The sequence below is a fragment of the Agrilus planipennis genome, unplaced genomic scaffold, assembly GCF_000699045.2.
Source record: "Agrilus planipennis isolate EAB-ADULT unplaced genomic scaffold, Apla_2.0 scaffold101, whole genome shotgun sequence".
Lineage (NCBI taxonomy): Eukaryota > Metazoa > Arthropoda > Insecta > Coleoptera > Buprestidae > Agrilus > Agrilus planipennis.
Genome location: NW_020438899.1, coordinates 373061 through 379060, shown reverse-complemented (window position 1 = coordinate 379060; position 6000 = coordinate 373061). Strand labels below are relative to the sequence as shown.

General features: G+C 32.8%; 1 non-coding gene across 1 annotated transcript; it reads left to right on the top strand.

Annotated features, from left to right (window-relative positions):
- The first annotated feature begins 226 nt into the window (after window positions 1–226).
- Window positions 227–300, top strand: Trnai-aau. Its single transcript has one exon. It is a non-coding gene; the product is annotated as a tRNA-Ile (tRNA).
- Window positions 301–6000: the final 5700 nt, after the last annotated feature.

Here is a 6000-nt window from a genome sequence, read left to right as displayed (position 1 = left end):
AAAGGTGTACCTTTAATATTGTCGTAAGCAGCTTTTTCAAGCATTGAGAGTAGTTACGTATTTACAATATATACAACATAGCAAACATAGCTGTTGGAATAGTGTTAAATCTTTCTGTAAACTTAAATATTTTGTTTTTATTAAATAATTATAAATACCAATGAATAAATGTAATTAAATTTTATCTTTCAGTAAATATAGTATATATAACTACTTCAGGAGCATTGGCCCATTAGCTCAGTTGGTTAGAGCGTCGTGCTAATAACGCGAAGGTCGTGGGTTCGATCCCCCCATGGGCCATATCTCTTTTTTCCATAAATAAAAATAAAGTTAAGGCTGGTTCGTATGTTGTGTTTGGAACTTTCAGGATAAGGTTTGTATAAAAGAAAATTTTTAGAAAATCACCTGAAAATACAGAAATTTGGATTGTACTTTTTTTATTAAAGAACAAACAGAATAGCTCAAAACCCCAACGCCAAAACACGACACTGTAGTTGTCCGAAGCACTTTTCGGTAACAAAGTTACCTTCTTCAGGGACTGAAGGGATGGGCCCTGGATCTCCGCTATTTAGTTTAGTTTAATTACGTTTATGATGATGATGTTAAGGTCCATTGAACATCTACCTTGTTGGCTTCGGGTCATGTTCACTGAACCTTAACAACTATCAGTATAAATTAGGATTAGTTCTCATTTAGGTTTAGTTTACTTCAGTCCCTGAAGAAGGTAACTTTGTTACCGAAAAGTGCTTCGGACATCTACAGTGTCGTGTTTTGGCGTTGGGGTTTTGAGCTATTCTGTTTGTTCTACAACAACCGCCAAAGTTTTTCCAATCTTCATATTTTTTTTATTAACGTTAAAAAACTGTTTATGTTAAATTTAGTCGTTTTTGTATTTGATATAGGAAAAATTTTTCACAGAGGTTTCTTTTATGATGTATACATGAAATAAGGAAGAATGCTTCAAAATTTAACCCCTAAGAGTTGGCAAGGTTTGTATGGAACATTTTTGTTTTCGGCCAGATTTACTTGAAACTTGGTATTATTACTCTTTGGCATAATTAATCAAACATCTACTTCGGAGTTTTAAAAAATTTGACTTTGAAAGGGAGTAAAGAGGGGTTTGCAAGGTTTGTATGGGACATATCTTATTTGTGGTTGGATTTACTTGAAACATAGTCTTAATGTTCTTGTATATAATTAATCAAAGGCCTGTTTCGGTATTTTACAAAATTCAACAAAATTATACGATAAAATTACCTTACGATTGTGTTAAAAACTTCTACGGTTAGCATAATTTAACATAATCGCTATGAGATTTGTCGATTTGAAACTTATACTATTTCTTAATAAATACACAATAAATTAACGAAGTGCAACATTTATAAGAACTATTATAAAGAAGGTACAATCTGGATCTTTTATTAAACAATGTTCCTAAACCGATGTAAAAATCGAAAAAAATTGTCTCGTCTTCTTTATTATTTTTTTATTACTATTAATGAATAATATTGTTTCGTCAAGTGCTGAGCAACGAATCTATTTTTAAAACTATTTCTAAATATGTAAGTAAGTCGTTCTTGTTATCTGGATTTATAAGCCAATCACATTAGCTTAAAAAGATACCTAAACAAAACTAAAGGTTCAGCAGGGTAAAAGTCTTGAGAGAGGAATGTAAAAAGGGATATCTGCGAATTATTCAAAAATTTCGGTTCGAATTGTTACAAAATTGCGTTTAAAAACACACGAAACAGGCTTTTCGTTGACAACAAAAAACTAAATTTTACAGATATCCTTGGTTTACGTACCTTTCTCAATACTTTTGGTAGGTCTTACCCTGAGTAACATTAACTTTTTTCGAGATTCTGATTTGACTGGTCTATTATATCAAATATGATAATTGATGTATACCAAACCAACTTTTACATCATCATCATAAGGTCGTCAGTCCCATCCCACATCCTTAACCATTCGTGAACTGTAATCTAATGTAGGTCTACCTCTACTCCTATTAACTCCTCTTTTCGCCTCTAATATGTCTCTCACTAGCACTTCATGCCTGAGAAGGTGTCCTACCAACCTATCTTGTCTATTTCTTAAGGGTAGTCCATAAAGGACGTCCACTGTCTTTTGGCATTTTCATACCTGTCCTCCCCTGGGGTCACACATTTTGACGACCCTCCTTTATAAAGATGTCACAAATTGCAGACCTACCCCCTAAATTTGAAAAAAAATTATTAAAGCACATACATCTTGCAGCGCCTCTCGTTTCGGTTTTTTTCATAAAAAATAAATGACGTGGAACCTATAAATTTACATGCGGAATATTTAAAATTTATTATGTTTTTATAATATAATATAGTGGTATTTGCTAATACAATTTTTTTAATACACAGTTATTTGAGGACGTTACAAAAATCCTAACCCCCTCCCTCCATTGTCCGACATGGTCTTAATTCGGTGACCCACTACCTTTATACGGGTGGACATCCTCTATTGACGACCCCTTATTGAGTTCCATAGAGTCCTCCGTTCACATATTTTTTCTAATACCTCCTCATTTCTAACCTTCTCTATCCACGGTATTCTCATCATTCGCCTACAACACCATATTTCGAACTCTCCTAATCTTTTCTTTTCTGCTGCGCCTTTACCGTCTATTTTTCGCACCCGTATAGTGTCGCGCTCCAAATATACACCATTAACAATCTTTTTCGAATTTCTAAATAAATCGTCCGCGAGCATATAAGTGACTTTCTTTTATTTAAAGCTGCGCTATCCTCTGCTTTATGTCCGCACTACTTCTTCCACCCTGACTTCCTAGATGCCGAAAATCACCCACTTCTTCTAATTTTTCGTCTCCTATCTTTATATTCGCTCTTTCCTTATTTTTTCCCCCTTACATACCAGTATTTTTGTTTTACAGGGAAAATAGTACTCTGAGAACGTTTTTGTATGTGGATTTTATCCTTAATTATAATGGTGACCCAAATACTTTGAAAATAAACACCTAATTACACACCTTTACTAATGTCTACAATTTCGAGAAATCCTACAATTAGAAGCCAGTCTCATAATCCTTCCTATAACATCTGTAAACCTCGTTATTATATTTCCCAAGATCTTTGTCATATTGACGACGAACACTCTGTAGATGATAATTTCTATAGCCAACAGTCACAAATATATTGTGACTAATCTGATATTAACCAAAATAGCTATGATGATGCATCGTATTTACCTGATAATAATATTGGGCATAACGACGTTAACAACAATTCCGAATTCCATTCACTGATAATAATTATAACAACCAAACTGAAAATTTTCTAATGACGTATCAAACAGTGTGACGTAGCAACAGAACTACATAATTTTTCTAGCAATAACCCGTTGCCTTGTATAACAATTAAAGATCCACCCATTAAATTATTAATAGATACAGGTTGTTACAAATCCATCATTAGACATTCTGTAGCAAAAAAATTTTTTCCTCAGGCGAACTATCATGAACCTTCAAAAATAAAAACAGCCTCTGGTTTAATTAGACGTAAAACTACTATACCAGCTTTTCCTGAATTTAACTCTAATAAAAATATTTTNGGAAAAAATGGAAAACCACAAACTATCTATTTTTTAAAATAGAAGGAGGAGACTGTGGTAAATATTAATTAAAAAATTAAAAGGAATACTCACCCCTAATTACCACAAATAATTTTATATGAGCGGACACGTGTTTCGCCCACTTCACACGCGAGACTCTCGCGTTGATAATGCCCACGTGTGAAGTGGGCGAAACACGTGTCCGCTCATATAAAATTATTTGTGGTAATTAGGGGTGAGTATTCCTTTTAATTTTTTAATTAATATTTACCACAGTCTCCTCCTTCTATTTTAAATTATCAATAGATCTACAAAACCGATTTTTAATAATCAGAATACTACAATTCCCGTTAAATATAGAACCACCCATGGAAATATTTGTTTTACTTTTAGTGTCGATGCACTTGAAGCGCACATTGTAAAATTACCTGTTGACTGTCCTGAAAGTGACAATAATACCCGAACAATCAATAAGCGGTATGTTAGTTACAGAAACTCTTACAACGCTAGTTGATAGTTTTGCAAAAACAGAAATAAAAAAAAAACGATAATAGATTAACAATTACGTTAAATAAATCCCTATATGTAATACCTTTTTCTGACTCAAATAAACAAAATCTTGATTTTTTTCATGTAGAATATTTCTTACAATTTAGACAATTATTGTGAAAGTAACGATATTGATAAACTAATTCGTACTGATCATTTAAATCACGAAGAAAAACACGCTGTACTAAAGCTGTAGAGAATTTTCGGATATTCTTCACGTGACAAAACATTAATTTTCACAAATAAGATTAAACACGAAATAAAACCAACAGACGAAATTCCAGTACATACAAAATCTTATAGATATCCTTTTGTGCATAAAGAAGAACAAAAACAAATAGTAAAAATGTTAAATAACGCTATAGTTAGACCATTATAGAGCCCTTGAAGAAATCCAATTTGGTTATCTTAAAGAAGGCTGACGTTAGCGACCAACAAAACTGACATATTGTCGTAGACTATATATATGGACATAGACACTGCATTAGAAATATACCTTAATAACCTAGATCTCATTCCGATCCCGAACGATCCCCACTTTATAAGTGAAGTTTTAAATTCAGTCGAAAATAAAAACGACAGTGACACCGAAACAGTGCACATGTCTCTAGAAAATCCTGTTAGGGAAGTACCAATAACTTAAAAACCTCTCAATCCTATCAAAAATCAAGTTGTTATATGGTGTAATACTAACTATATAGCTGTCCATGTGAAGATTTCACAAACACTTCAAAAATAGTTCATTTAAATTCGTCCAAAGTAATAATATTTTAAAGGATGTTGAAAAAACTCTAAAACAAAAAGAAAGGTTAAAATACTTCTCTTGGGTGAAGGGAATTATTTTTTAATAATCGCTATCACTAATATTTTCTCCAATGTGACTAATTAGACATGATGAATTTTAGAAAATTGTATTGTACAAGAAGGCGCATGAATATTTACAATTTACTAACATGTAAAATCCAGGGAAATAATTACACTCACTATATAACTTAAAATTATTTACATTATAGCTAAACATCTGCGACCCTACTAACTAATATTGTAACAATATAAAATACAGGTAACATATAGGTACTGCTGAGATATAACCAATATACATTGCAATAATTCGAGTAGGCCGATGGAACATTTCTTACTATAATCTTAATGGGGCTGTTCTACTGTACTCGCAAAGCCTTCCAAAAAACAGGTAAAAATTAATAGGATCACTGACACTATGATGAGTCCTGAATATTCCGACTGCCTTCACGTCGTCGGAACAGTTTCATTTAATGTAACTGCTATTCTGATATTGATAAAGGACAAATTTTACTCACACCTATCTTGTTTGTTTCCAATAAACTACTTTTCCAAATCACCAGCAAAGTAGTGCATGCGTATATTTGTAGAAAAGCGAACGTGCCGGAGAATGACAGTAGCATTTCCAGAAGTTAACTGAATCTTTTCGAAAAAGGAAAATACATTATTTTATCAGTTTTAACGAATATACATCCCTGCAGAATCGATGGAACAGGATTTGATATGTTATATATACAGAGACATTTTACAACTTCAAATATATAAATATATGTTACATGCTCAAATGATAAAATTATCTTTTTAAAAAAAATTAATATTTATTGTTTTACGATGAACAAAATGTACAAACTGATGCGACTGGACTTGAACCGTGACGAAACTCTTGTACAAACTAGAGTGAGTGGATCGGCTTGCGAGTTTCGATCATTTAGGGAACCAGACCATAGGCTGAACCATAATGAGGGGGTTCTTAAAGAGAAACCAGACTAAGACAAGACCCTGAAAGAGGGCAGCAGCTCTTTCAGTACTCAGGGTGGCAAAGATCACGAG